A 16,133-nucleotide genomic window follows, 5' to 3' on the forward strand; every position below is an offset into this window, starting at 1 on the left:
GCAGGAATCAAACCCAGGTCTTTAGTGCCGTGAGGCAACAGTGCTAACCACTGAGCCACCATACCACCCTATGTTATGCCTTCATTCAGCTTGACCAGAGATCTGGAGTTGTTAAAACCTAAACTGCTTCTGTGATATCCTAATTTTCTTGCAAAAATAATATACACTTCAAGCTGAAGGGATTATGTTATGTATCATGTTAAAAAAAAACTTTCTAATTGAAGATAATAAGCAAAATAGTCAGTGCACAGCCTGGTGTGAACTGTCGTATCCTTTAAAAAGAAAGTCTTACATTTTAATGGATTCTTTCATAACTTCAGGATGTCGTAAAACCCTTTACAGTCAACAAAGTGAACTTTTAAGGCATAGTCTTTGTTTAAAGTGGGAAAAGTAGCAGCCATTTTGTGCACAGAATGCTCCCACAGCCAGTGGTGTAATAAAGAGCAGGTTAACTCATTTGTTAACTGAGAGAGAAATATTGGTCAGAACACCAAGGATAACCTCCTATTTTTCTTTGAAATAAGAGCCTTGGGAATTGAGGGGAAGAAGTGATATTTTATGGGTAATTGAATAAATAAAAATTTAAAGATTTCTGCTAAAATGGTTCTTGAGCAAGAAGTTGTTGCATGGTTGTCAAAACCTGACTAAGATGAATATGATCCTATCCATAGGGTTTCCTGATAGAATATTCTAGGTTTTAGAAATGAAGAATCTATGTTTTCTCCAAATGTTAATGAATTGACACACAAAAATCCAATACTATGACTGGAACGTCAGAGGCTGAGAGGTGACATAAAAGTGGGTTATAAAATCATGAGGGGCATTGGTAAGGTCTTTTCCCTGGGATGGGAGACTGCAGAACTAGAGGGTTTAGGGTGAGAGGGGAAAGATATAAAAGGGGCAACTTTTTCACGCAGAGGCCGGTGTGTGTATAGAATGAGCTGCCAGAGGAAGTGGTGGAGGCTGGTACAATTGCAACATTTAAAATGCATCTGGATGGGTATATGAATAGGAAGGGTTTGGAGGGATATGGGCCAAATGCTGGCAAATTGGACTAGATTAGGTTAGGATATCTAGTCGTCATGGACAAGTTGGGCCGAAGGGTCTGTTCCATGCTATACATCTTTATGACTCTATCTCGGGAACAGACAGTACCTCAGTTTAACCTCAACTTGGGAAGGAGGACACCTCTGACAGTGCTGCAGCAATTCCTACATTACTCTGGTGGCTACATGTTAAAAACAAAGTACAATGCTGATAATCTGAAACAGGAAAAAAAACAGAAGAAGCAATAAATGCGTGTGAGTTATTCAGTTTCTGTGCAGCAAACAACTTGCCAGAGTTTCCAGCCTATGTCCAGGAATCAGAACCATGATATAAGAGATAAACACACAGGGTTTAAAAAAGTGCACTGGAAAGAGAAAGTATGTAAAAGACAAAAACACAGAGCAGTATAAATGGAAGTATTACTAGTTGAGATAGTAATGAGAAACGTTAATATAAATAAAGATGTTTAAAGGAACAATGGGAATGTGAATGGATGTGGTTTTGGAAGTAGGAGAAAATGGGAGACATGGTGTACAGAAAGCCATGAGGTCTGTACTGAAGTTATGACAAGACATCTAGGCAAAGTACAATGGGTCCATCAGCCCCAGAAAGAGTCAGAACAGTCAAAAGGGAGGGAAAAGCTCTACTTGGCCAATTCAAAAGTCATTTTTGTTATGGTAGAACTATAAAAGTACAGACAGGACCTATCAAATTAGATTGAATCGTGAGGTACTGTCTTTTGGTGAGTGAGGAAGAAAGGGTAGAAGACTGTACAGCAAAAAAACTCAGCTTCAAGATGATACCTTCTGATGCAAGTTGAAATCAAATGTAGTTCAGGAGCACCTTTGTTGAATATGTGGGAGCAGAAAATTTCAATGGTCAAGACAAGAAAGAATCTGACCTGTCAGATTTCAACACTGAGCAAGACATTACCACATTACTGCGGACTGCAATCTTTCATCCAAATCAGTCAGCAAATTGTGGGCAACTAATCTGAGACATGGCACTCAATGGTTATAAGATTATATATTGTTGAACAAACCCATTTTAAAACTATTAGCATGATGTGATTTTAAACAAGAGTGTGCTTGGAGACCATAATGTTTGTTCAGTAATTAGCAGACTGATGTATATTGATGGATAGAGTGTACTGTTAGAGCACTTTCGCCCAGTTTGCAATTTCTCATATTAAAAAGGCTGAACTTTTCCCTAACGCCACTCTTATATCAAAGTTATGCCTGGGGATCCTTATGTGGCTGTCTCCCGAGTTCTTAATTGTTCCTCTTTCCAGTACAAAGAACCAATAATTGACGTATTTAAATACACAACTGAGGTCCAGCATCTGCAGTCCTCACTTTTGCCTGAGGATATTAGCCCCTACTTTCTCACTCTTTAATGCAGTAACTTAGGCTGGGATACAGCTCAAGTAGCTATGCCAACATTGCAGTACTTCACTCAAGTAACTATTATTTACACAAATCTAAACAGTGATTGGAAAAAAGATTCACCTTGAAAAGATCAAGGACAACGAAAGGCCTTGCTCAATTCAGTTCCATTCCAGGTAACTTCATCTCAACCAGTCTAGCATCCAACTACACCAAGAATCCCAGCATTCTCATCCTTGTCAGACAAATTATTCTACAAACTATAAGCTCTGTGTCAGATAATGGACATCCATCTCCCAGGAAATTAGTTTTTCTTTCTTTATTCTGTAACAGGATGAAGGCGTCAGTGGCTAGGCAGCATCTATTGCCCATTCCCTAACTGTCAGAGGTCAGTTGAGAGTCACATGTAGGCCAAACCCAGGTAAGGATGGCAGTTTCCATGCCTAAAGTACATTAGTGGACCAGATGGGTTTTCCCCAACAATTGGCAATGACTTTAAAGTAGTCATTAGATTCTTAATTCCAGATATTTATTGAATTCAACTTCTACCATCTGCCATAGCAGGATTTGAACCCAGGTTCCCAGAACATTATCTTGGTCTCTGGATTAACAGTCCAATGATAATAGCACTAGGCCATCCCCTCCCCATAAGCATTCCCCACAAGCAGTATCATAGCTTTAGTCATGTTCAGGCCATTTTTAACACTACAGATACTAATGAGCTATGGAATATGGTGGCATGGTCTAGATCAGGAGGGTAGAACAGAGTACAATAACTCCGGCTCCATGGAGCACACTGTGCTAGTATTAGAGCAGGGTTTTGTCCTTGGGTTTGTGGCCAGAGGTGGGGATTGGTCAGGAGCACATGATTTCTATCCCAATTCCTGGTATAGCAGTAATGCCACTGGATCCAGAGACCAGGCTAATTCCCTGGGGGACATGGGTTCAAATCCCACCACCACAGCAGTGGGTGCAACTTTAATCGAATTAATGGAAGGTAAGAGCTTGTCTCAGCTATGGTACCTGAGACAACAATCATGATTTGTTGTTTTTTAAAAAAGATCTGGTTCTCAAAGAAGGATATTGCTGTGGTTTGATGAGATTGGCTCACACATGACTCCTGACACACAGCAGTATAGCTGAACCTTAACTACCCTCAAATGCAATTGGGAGGGACAATAAATGCTGACCTTGCTAATGATTCCCATTTCCCCATGAATAAATAAAGAAGAAAAATGAACTTAACTTTCTCTCTACACAGAGAAAGTATCGCTAACCCTCCCCCAAAATTACTTTGCTTGTCGATATTTAGTTACACTTTGAAGTTTCACCATCAAAACAGGAAGACAAAGGATCCATTTGCCTGACAGGAGGGAACATCCAATTGTTTTACCTGTATTTCTCCAGTAATGAGAAGACACAGGTTTAAATCTTACTCCCGAGACTTGCCTGCACGGTTCCAAGTGGTTACTGGGTCGCACTCGTGTAAGGCTACACAGTTAACAGCTCCTTTTCATTGTTCAAAGAGATGGATGGACATTTCAACATCGAGCCCTTGACTAACACAATCAAAGTGCATTATTTAATCATTTATTGCATGATGATTTGTAGCTCGGGTGCTGGTTGCCGTGGTTGTTGGTATGCGTCGCCGAGCTGGGAAGTTGATTTGCAGGCATTTCATCCCCTGTCTAGGTGACATCTTCATTGCTTTGATGCTGTGAAGCGTTGCTGTACTGTGTCTTCTGGACTTTATTTGGTTCCGTTCCTGTTGCTTCCGGTTTCCAGTTCTGGTTATTCATTGCAGTGGCTAGTAGTCTGGGTATAGGTCAATGTTTTATTGATGGAGTCCGTGGATGAGTGCCATGCTTCTGGAAATTCTCTGGCTGTCATCTGTTTAGTTTCAGCATAAAATTCCTGAAGAAGGGTTTATGCCCGAAACGTCGATTCTCCTGCTCCTTTGATGCTGCCTGACCTGCTGCGCTTTTCCAGCAACACATTTTTAAGCTCTGATCTCTAGTATCTGCAGTCCTCACTTTCTCCCTCTGTTTAGTTTGTCCTATGTTATCCTAGTTGAATTTGTGGACCTTGTCATCTGTGTATCCAGCTACTAGGGACATCTGGTCGTGGCGCTTTGTGCCTAGTTGGTGTTTGTGGATGTGGATGGCTAGTTGTCTGCCTGTTTGTCCTATTTTGTGTTTTGTTCAGTCTTTGCATGGAATCTTGTAAAGTATTTTAGTTTTGCACAAGGTGGGTATCGGGTCTTTTGTTCTGGTGAGTTGTTGTCTGAGCGTGGCTGTCGGTTTATGGGCTGTCATGAATCCAAGTGGTCAGCGAAGTCTGGCTGTTAGTTCTGAGATATGTTTTATATAAGGTAGAGTGGTTAGTGTGTCGGGTCATAGCATGTCCTCGTCACGTTGTTTGTCTGATAGGCATTTGCGGATGAAGGTGCAGGGAGATCTGTTCTTGGTGATGACTCTGTAAAGGTGTTCTTCTCTTCACAGGTCAGAAGAGTTGTAGTGTGTTGTAGTCCTTTTGAACAGGGTCCTAATGCAGCTTCTCTTGTGTATGTTTGGGTGGTTGTTGTAGTTCAGGATCTAGTCTTTGTGTGTGACTTTCCTGTACACTCTTTTGGTGCATTCACAATCTGTGTTCTTTCTACCATCATGTCCAGAAATGGGAGTTGGTTGTTGATTTCCTCTTCTCTTGTAAATTCAATCCTCTTGTGCATGATGCTGATAATTTGGTGTGTGGTTTCGAACTCTGTTTTCTTAATAATTATAAAGCTATCTGATCCAGAATTTGAGGTGGACTTGTGGGAGGGCTGTTTGTTCCAGAGTTTGCATCACTGTTTCTGCTATGAGCCCAGAGATGGGTGAGCCAATAGGTGTTCCATTGACCCATGATATATTTGGTTGTTGAATGTGAAGTGTGTCGTCGAGCACAGGTCTATTAGTTTGAGCATGCAGTCCTTGTTGATAGGTTCCCCTTCATGTTGTCTGTTCTGCTTGTTCAGGAGGTTGACTACTGCCACTTTGGCTAGAGTTTTGTCAATTGAAGTGATCAGTGCTGTTACATCAAATGAGACCATTGCTTCTGTCCTTGTCTATGTTTATGTTCTTGATGTTGTCTAGGAATTCCTGTGATGATTGTACAGAGCATGGATTATATAGATGATTGCAAGATTAATATGATTTACATGATTCCATGCAAAGACTGTGGATGAAACACTACATAGGACTAACAGGCAGGCAACTTACGATCCACATCCACAAACACCACTAGCCAACGATCATAGGACAAGCCAAACAGAGGACAGCCAGAGAATTTCTGAAAGTTTGGCTTTCATCCATGGACTCCATCAATAACCATATTGACCTAGTCCCAATATATTGGCCACGACAACGACTAACCGGAAACAACAACTGGAAGCAACAGGAATGGAATCAAATAAGTTCCAGAATACACAGTACAGCAGCGCTTCATAGGAGGCTCCGAAGCACTGAAGATGTCACCTAGACAGAAGATGAAATGTCTGCAAATCAACTTCCCAGCTTGGCGAACATATCCACAACTACTTTAATCATTTACCATTTGCCATGTCTTACCATACAGACTTTGGCTTGTGTTTTCCGTAAAGCAGGGAACCACTGTTCATCATTGGCTGTGAAACACTGCATCTCAGGCACACGAGAGGAGTTTTAAAAATGCCAGTTCATTCTTCAATAGTCCTTTGCTGCCCCAGAATGCCTTAACATTGAAAGTGACAAGTTTTCTGATACTTTAAGATCATTGCATTTTTCCCATCCCTTCAATGAATACCATGTTACTCAAGCTTCCATTCAATGGAAAACATTGTATATTTATTGATATTAGCTTTAACTTGCTCTTGATCCCCCTACCTTATAATAGGTATGAAACTATCCACCCAATGTCCTACATCTTATACAACAGTCACAAAAGATTATTCTCATTTCCTTTTTAGTTTGATTCCAATGCCATGCAAATCTTCTTTGTGAACCAGACTCTGTTTGGGTGCTCCATTCAAGTCAGTCCTTATTGTCCAAAATACAATTCAAACTAAATTATATTTGGCACATAGATTTCTCAGCTTATAATCATGACATCTGCTTTTGCAAACATTGCCTTTCTACATCCACCTTCTTTTCCAGCTGCACAATTGCAATCACTGTTCAAACTGGGAAAATAATAATTAGCAGAGGTAGGACTAGGCAAATCTCTTTTAACTTCATTACATAATGTAATGAGGTGTGATCCAAAAATATTCTGATTTGTAAGACCTTCGTGATTATATTCTGTAACCATAACAACCATTACAACATTGTCAAAATAGCTCAGCCTGTAAGCAATACAACTGACTTGAAAATCAATTGGGACCTATATACCTATCTTCCAGTTACCTTGGCAACCATTGTAATGCAATATGATAAAGCTTTTGTTGTTGGAACTACTATCGGAGTTGTGTTTATAATGATGGAGCTACAAGACCCTGTATTAGTATCTTTCTAAGATATTTCGTCAGCCTCTTGTACTTCAGTGTCGTCACCTCCAACAACACCCCATGAATTAGTTTCACAATGGGTTATTTTATTTATATGCACATGAGCAGACAAATCTCTGCACTTCTATTAATGCATAAGTATATCACAATTGTTGGAACTATCTCATCATTTTGAACTCTACCACACACGGCTTGTTCACCTTATAGCATACCACCAAGAGCATTAACATTAAAATCAGATTTTCCTTTGTCCTCCCAGGTCTCTACCTAAGAACTAGATGCAGACGATATGTTCTTTTTCCATAGCCATTTCATTTGTCGAGTACATAGACATTAAGGTAACTCTATCCTTCCGGCACAGTGGCTCAGTGATTATCAATGTTGCCTCAACCATTGTCTAAGGCAATGAGTTCAGGGTAACACGCTTAAGCCATTTTAGTAGTTACTGCATTTTTCCATTTGCTTATCTCCTTCTTCGGCATCTTTAAGTTTCGGCAAACTCATTTACATGTATACATCTTTCTTTAGATATAATTAAGCTCTTTAGAAAAAAACTCATTACTGCTTAAAACTCATTCCAATTCTTAGTGTTGATCTCTACCTTGTTGCTCCAAATTATTCACGCAGCAGCTACAGCAACCTTTAACAAGCAGTAGATTAGCCCAGATACCAGGGTGACCTTCTAGAAGAAGTATTTTCTTTGCTGTACATTAAGACAGTACATTAAGGAAGACTCAGCTCATCTATTCCCTTAGAATTGCAAACATGTGCCCCTTTTCCAAAATTAACTAGAGTCAGGTTTCAACAGGCTTCTGTTAATCAGTTTCCTCAGTAATACATGCAGTAATAATATTTAAATCTTATTCTCAGATTGTGCACCGACACAATTAACCTTAATGAGCTTCACTCACCATAATTGCTTGCTTCATCTATTTTACTTTAGGGATACTTTCTCAGGCACTAATTCTGTGTACTATCTCAACATCTTGTTCCTTCTCTAAATTACATCCTTTTCAACAGAGCCTTCAAGTTTAAATATTGCACAGTAATTGTGGATAAAATCTACTAAGTAATGGATCTGATACATTAGCTATAAGGAGCTAACAGTCTGTTTCAAACCACTGCAGAAATCATAAAACCTAAACTTCAGTATAAAAAATTAAACTAACTTTTTTATTGATAATACTGAATAATACATTAATTAATTACCTCACGATGTTACTGATTTACACTGAAATTCAATTGATTCTATGTTTGAACCTTTTATTGAACCTATTTGTTATCCATTGTTATAAAACCCGATCTTTGTGATAAGTGTTCCAATGATACCTCAAACAAAACTTCTAGCAATGCCCGAGCTGTGAATTCCATCTAATCCCTTTGAAGAATTCTCACAGACAACAAACCAGGAAGTAAAAATCAGTGTTTTTTGCTTCACCTTTTAACCATTTTGCACACAGCTAATTAAAAATTGGGGCATACTGATAGATTTCAGCTAACAGAGTTGGAAGTCAAAATACAAGGGAAACTTTAAAGAGAAATTATTTTCCTTGTTTTACAAAAATGATGGATTCATTTTCAAAATAGAGGAATTTGACAATCCCAAATATAGAACATTGAACAGCACAAAACAGGAACAGGTCTTTCTGCTCAACGCGTCTGTGCTGTCCATGACGTTATTCTCATCCCATCTGCTCTGGTGAAGAGCTATCTAGACTGGAAACGTTAGCTTTCTTTCTCTACATGGTTGCTGCTTGACCTGCTATGATCTCCAGCATTTTTTTGTTTCCAGTACAGATTCTGACACCTACAGTAATTTGCTCCTGGCATCCTGCTGGACCTCTCTTTTGCACCGTCTCCAAAGCCTCCTCACCCTTCCTATCATGTGGTGACCAGAACTGCACACAATACTCCAAATGCAGCTTAACTAAAGCCTTACACTGCAGCTGCAACATGTCTAGCCAACTTTGATTCTCAGTACCCCAACCGCTAAGGCAAGAATGCTGTATAACATCTTTACCTCCTATGTGCTTGTGCTGCCACTTTCAGGGAGCTATGGACTTGGACAGCAAGATTCCTCTGTATATCAATGTTCCTAATGGTTCTGACATTTACTGTATACTTTCCTCTTGTATTTGACCTCCCAAAATGCATCACCTTACACTTGTCTGGATTAAACTCCATCTCCATTTCTCCGTCCAACTTTCCAAATGACCTATGTCTTGCTCTATCCTTTGACAATCTTCCTCACTATCCACATCTCCACCAATTTTTGTGTCGTATGCAAACTTACTAATCAAACTTTTACATTTTCATCCCAATCAAGCAAGAGAGGTCCCAGCACCTTCTCAATGATAATTAGGGATAGCCAATACATAAGGCCTTCCCAGTGATGCACAGTCACATTAGAAAAAGATAAAGCTTCCTTTCAAATAAGGAAGAGCGAGATAGAGAAAATTATTGAGCAATTCAAAAGCTTAGGGCCCAGGCAGCTCAAAAGTGATGGAAGTTAGGGATTGAAGGTATGTGGAGAATTGGGAGGCTTGTACAGCTGGAGGTGACTACAAAGCGAGGGAATGATAAAGCTACAATGGAGTCATGTGAGGATTTGGCTTAGCCAGGTCCATAATGCTGTGCACCTAACAGTGAGCCTTCCCCATTTTCACTTCTAATGAATGCTTTCTCCTTGCTATTTTCTTGTGTTTTCCCCTACGATGTGAGACAGCTGTCACATATTTCCCCACAATATCCAATTACACTTCTCATTGAACTCTCACAGGTCAAAGGAAGCATAAGGTGAGACAAGCAGATGCTATCAACTAAATATTAAAAATAATGAGTATCAGAACAATAATCAGGTATAATAAATGATGAAAACAATACAAAATTTATCACAAACCAGCTGTACTCAATACTTTGCAATAACTGTGCTCCTTAGATGTGTTTAACACACCAGAGGCTGTGTATTCTGTGCATGCTGAGGCATGTAATAATTTTAGATCAATTTCTCATAAACCTAGCATACAGGTACTCTTCTCTTTATCAATAAAATCAATTGCAATAGGATTCTGTGTGTATGCATGTTAGTCACTGCGTCAGGCTCAAAAAGAAGCCTCGCTATCACAAGAAAGAAATCTGCAGCAGTCTCTTCCATGCAAATGCATTCAATGATTGCCACGCAAAGTTAAGATTTCGAAGCACAGATAGAAAGCTGCTCTCTATCCAAGCTTCTCCTGATTATCTGGATGATGGATGTTTCACATCGGTTTGAGTTTTGCAAGTCCATTGTTGAGGGATTTCTGTATTAATATCCAGCCATCTGTCACAAGGCTACACACACATCAGCTGGGGAAATGGCAGAGTTGTATGAAACAATCTAGACATTATTTTGCTTTACTTGTTTTCCATCCCTATTTCTAGCAAACTATAATAAAGATAATAGTGAAACAGCATACAGTGGTTTATTGGATCGACAAAAAGATTTCCACTTTTTTTTTATTCACTCCTGGAAATGTGGGCAGTGCCAGTATTTATTGTCAATTCTTCATATCTCTCAGGAAGGTAGCAGCCTTCCTTAAAAATTAAATCTCCAATTATAATGTGTCCCTTTTTGCTCCCACATTTTGAAGCCAGACTTGATTAATTTAGGATAGCTGGTCGGCATGGATGAGTTGGACCGAAGGGTCTGTTTCCATGCTGTACAACTCTATGATTCTCTCAGACAAAAGAAATATCATACCTTGTGCTTTGTGGAATATGAAGACAGAAAGTACATATAGGAGTTCACTCTGAAATATTTTCTTCCTAAGATACAGGATATACAAGTGTACAGGAGTCTTGGTAAAGACCACAATGCTACGTTAGAAGGTCGTAACATATTGAGAAGTTGACATAATGTTAAAAACCTGGAATTAATGAACTTTGTGCAATGTCACTGAAACTGTCCTCTGTTATTATGATAACATTACAGAACTGGAATTAATTGAGGCCTGTTTTCACCCTTAGGAGGATCATCAGGAGCAGTCACTCACTAAGAGCAGCATTCTAACTGTACCTTTCCAGGAAGTGGAGTTGATCCTTGGCCTTGAGGTGGATGGGAGCTTCCCATTGCAAGGGCAAGACATTATTAGAGAGAACCTCTCGCTTTCCCACCCAGAACTTCATTCTGGTGGAGGATGGGATCCTTGGACTTTGTCACCTGACAGACGCAAGTTCTCTTAGACCTGATAAATGGTGCCTGATCCTCTTCCACTGAAAGCAGCAAATCTACACTGAGGCAAACCTTCCTCGGCAAGGTCATCCTCTTTCCCAAAAAGCCATCATTCGTCTGCGATTGGGAATTTCAGGAGAGGCATGAGATTGCCTTCCTGTTTTCTCCAACACACACAGCTGTGCACTCCTGGGAGGAGTTACAGGATAGTAGTCTGTGGTTAGAACCACCATTATTATTCCTGAACAGGTGTGCAGAAGTCGAAAACAGCAATTGTGATCCTGGCTGAAATCAACTAAGTGAACGCAGAATGGATTGAACAGGGATCAGCGTGACCTGAAAATCTGCTGCATAGGATAGTTCTATTCAAATAGACCTTGGAGTGCAGGTTCATAGCTCCTTGAAAGTAGAGTCGCAGGTAGATAGACCAGTGAAGAAGGCGTTTGGTACGCTTTCCTTTATTAGTCAGACTATTGAGTACAGGAGTTGGGAGGTCATGTTGCGGCTGTACAGGTAATTGGTTAGGCCACTGTTGGAATATTGCATGCAATTCTGGTCTCCTTCCCATTGGAAAGATGTTTGAAACTTGAAAGGATTCAGAAAAGATTTACAAGGATGTTGCCAGGGTTGGAGGATTTGAGCTACAGGGAGAGGCTGAATAGTCTGGGGCTGTTTCCGCTGGAGCGTTGGAGTCTGAGGGGTGTCCTTATAGAGGATTACAAAATTATGAGGGGCATGGATAGGATAAATAGAAAAAGTCTTTCTCCTGGGGTGGGGGAGTCCAGAACTAGAGGGCATAGGTTTAGGGTGAGAGGGGAAAGATATAAAAGAGACCTAAGGGGCAACGTTTTCACATAGAGGGTGGTACGTGTATGGAATGAGCTGCCAGAGGAAGTGGTGGAGGCTGGTACAATTGCAACATTTCAAAGGAATCTGGATGGGTATATGAATAGGAAGGGTTTGGAAGGGTATGGGCCGGGTGCTGGCAGGTGGGACTAGATTGGGTTGGGATATCTGGTCGGCATAGACGGGTTGGACCGAAGGGATTGTTTCCATGCTGTACATCTCTATGACTCTATAACTCTATTGAGTATAGCAGTTTGGAAGTCATATTGTGGTTATACAGGACGTTGGCTAGGCCACTGTTGGAATATTGTGTGCAATTCTGGTCTCGCTCCTATCGGAAGAATGTTGTGAAATTTGAAAAGGTTCAGAAAAGATTTACAAGGATGTTGCCAGGGTTGGAGGATTTGAGCAATAGCGAGATGCTGAATAGGCTGGGGCTGTCTTTCCTGGAGCATCGGAGGCTGAGGGGTAACCTTGTAGAGGTTTATTAAATTATGAGGGGCATGGATAGGGTAAATAGTCAAGGTCTTTTCTCTGGGACGGGGGAGTCCAGAACTAGAGGGCATAGGTTTAGGGTGAGACAGGAAAAATTTAAAAGGGACCTCAGGGGCAACTTTTTCATGCAGACAGTGGTGTGTGTATGGAATGAGCTGCCAGAGGAAGTGGTGGAGGCTGGTACAATTGCAACATTTAAAAGGTATCTGCTTGGATATATGAATAGGAAGGGTTTAGAGGGATATGGGCCAAGTGCTGGCAAATGGCACTAGCTTTATTTAGGATATCTGGTTGGCAAGAACGAGTTGGACTGAAGAGTTTGTTTCTGTGCTGTGCATCTCTACGGCTTTGTAACTTTAACATTCATCTGACCAGGCAGATGGAGCCTTGGGTGGTCACCCCATCTGAAAACCAGCTTCCCCTACAGTTGGTTCTGGATACTGCATCAAGTCCTGCAGTGGGATGCAAACCTGGAGTAAGTGGTGACTCAGAGGTAAGAGTTTTGGGGTATCTGGTCAGCATGGACGAGTTGGATCGAAGGGTCTGTTTCCGTGCTGCACATCTCTATGATTCTATGACTCTATTCTCCATTCTGTGAGCTTTCCATGTGAGTCATAAATACCATGGTAGACCCAGGCAGGCTGCCATGACTGAGTCACAATAACAGACATTGCACCACATCGTTCAAACTTCAGGTTTTACTGCATGCCATAGAGAAAAACAGATACCATCCTCGAAACTGAACACAACCTGATCAAGACCTTCAAACAGAAATGACTTGCACTTCTTTGCTCTTTCTGAAATTTTTTAAACTTAGATTATCATGCCTTTAGTCAAATTATCAGTGAATCCCAAGTTCTCATACCTTTCTGTATTTATATCCTTACCGATCAGATCCAAGTACATCTTGTTTGTAATTTCTCAAGAAAATGAATGAAGAATTCATTTGGTATGCTTGCCTTTATTGGTCAGAGCATTGAGTATAGGAGTTGGGAGGTCATGTTGTGGCTGTACAGGGCATTGGTGAGGCTACGCATGAAATTCTGCATTCAATTCATGTCTCCTTCCTATCGGAAAGATATTGTGAAATTTGAAAGAATTCAGAAAAGATTTACAGGGAGGTTGCCAAGGTTGGAGGATTTGAGCTAGAGGGTGAGGTTGAATAGCCTGGGGATGTTTTCTCTGGAGCATCAGAGGTTGAAGGGTGACCTTATAGAGGTTTATAAAATCATGGAGGCACAGATTGGGTAAATATCCAACGTCCTTTCCCATGGGGTGGTGGTCAAAACTAGAGGCCATGGTTTTAAAGTGAGAGGGGAAAGAATTAAAAGGGACCTAAGGGGCAACTTTTTCATGCAGAGGGTGATACATGTATGGAATGAGCTGCCAGAGGAAGTGGTGGAGGCTGGTACAACACTTAAAAGACACTTGGATGGGTATATGAATAGGAAGGGTTTAGAGGGATATGGGCTCAGTGCTGGCAAATGGGGCTAGATTAAGTTAGGATATCCGCTTGGCAAGAACAGGTTGGAATGAAGGATCTGTTTCTGTGCTGTACATCTCTATGACTCTATGACTATAATAGTTTAGTCCTAGCCATTCAGTATTGGCTTCCACAGGATTTCATTTCGGTTTTTGGTTTGATACAGCATTACGTCAGACCACATCTTTAGTTCAAATATGTAGTTATGAAACAATGAACAATTGAAAAATCTAGCTGTGATATATTACAACTATACCTTTATAGTTTTATCTGAGTGCTCAAGCAGACAAAACAATGTCTAATAAGTTTTTTTATGATAAGTCTTTTTATGAATGTTCTTTTTTTATCTTTTCTGACCATGGGATTTATCTAGTTTACTTTATCTTTCTTCTGGGGTTTCCAAAGAGCTAAACACTTTCTGATAACTCACTCAACGAACCTTTCACTGACTGTTGTGGCTTGTTTGGATTTTATGTAATCGTTGGCTGTCATCTATTTAGCTGAACAAATCTCACTGTCCGTGTTTATTCAGCCCTGACTTGTCTCCTCCCTACAAGTCTAAGCTCTGCCAGACAGGCTGACCACACAATTGCATGAAGTAAACTCAGGGATTGGAATTGCAATAGCTTTTGTTTAATCTGCGTGCAATGATTGAATTCAAAGGAGAAAATGCATGAATTTAAAAGGGACAAAATATGTCAGTTTAATAGGAGCCAATAAAGCAGAGAATCAAAAAACAAGTTTTAATTAGGCTTTACATTGAAATGCCATTAACTTGCATTATGAAAGAGAAAGAAAAATAGACAATATTTTGCATTTATGACCTTCTATGACTGCAAGACATCCAAAGTGCTTTATTAGCAATGAACCCATTTAGATGTGCAGTCAATGATGTCATGTAGAAAACCAAAAAGCCAAAGTAAGCACAGCAAGAATCGACAATTGGCAATGAGGTACTGATCAGATTAAGGGGAAACTGTTTTTTTTATTGGAGTAGCAATTCAGGCAAATGGTCTGGGACCAGTAGTTTGAATCCCACCATGGCAGATGGTGAAATTGGAATAAAAATTTGGAATTATAAAACTGAGTTGAATGGTGAAAATTTGGGAGAGGAATATCTGCCATTTGTTCCTGACCTGGTCAGGCATCGGGCCAAAGATTGATAAAAGGAAACAGCGATCATTGCACAATCATTCGGGACACTACATCCTGTCCTCACGTTGAGGCCACCCTCTATCACGTGATCATGCCACCACTGCACTCAAAGGGACAGGCTTTGAACTGACCTTGAAACTCAAAACTGGGCATCCACAAGGCATCTTGGGACATCAGCATACCTCCAACTCTACCACTGTAAGAATTCAGGGGAGCATGGCAAGGGCAGCACAGGGATTCCTGTAAAAAAATAATGTGGTGAGACTCCAACACTAGACTGCATGTATGCTAAACAGCGGAAGCGATTTGCAATAGGGAGCAGTAAGCAATCCTCCAACCAACAGATCAGATCTAAGCTCTGCAGCCCTACCACATCCATTTGTGAGTGGCAATGGATTAACACTCCAGCGATAACACCACTAAGCTGTCACCTCCCCTAACTGAATACTTGGGTGTCCACTCTAGGCCCTCAACTTGAGTGGAGCACCAATGAATTTTGAATGCCAACAAGAAATAGGAAAAGATCAGAAGGATGTTGTGAAACTTGGAAGGGTTCAGAAAAGATTTACAAGGATGTTGCCAAGTTTGAAGGGTTTGAGGTAGAGGGAGAGGCTGATCAGGCTGGGGCTGTTTTCCCTGGAGCATCAGAGGCTGAGGGACGACTTTATAGAGGTTTATAAAATCATTAGAGGCATGGATAGGATAATCACACAAAGTCTAAACCCTGGGGTGGGAGAGTCCAGAACTAGAGAGCATAGGTTTAGAGAGCATAGAGGGGAAAGATATAAAAGAGACCTAAGGGGCAACCTTTTCACTCAGAGGGTGGTACGGCTATGGAATGAGCTGCCAGAGGAAGTGGTGGAGGTTGGTACAATTACACCATTTAAAAGGCATCTGAATGGGTATATGGATAGTAAGGGTTTAGAGGGATATGGGTCAAGTGCTGGCAAATGGGACTAGATTAGGTTAGGATATCTGGTTGGCATGGACGAG

Source organism: Chiloscyllium punctatum, chromosome 19, assembly GCF_047496795.1.
Source record: "Chiloscyllium punctatum isolate Juve2018m chromosome 19, sChiPun1.3, whole genome shotgun sequence".
In the NCBI taxonomy this organism is placed as follows: domain Eukaryota; kingdom Metazoa; phylum Chordata; class Chondrichthyes; order Orectolobiformes; family Hemiscylliidae; genus Chiloscyllium; species Chiloscyllium punctatum.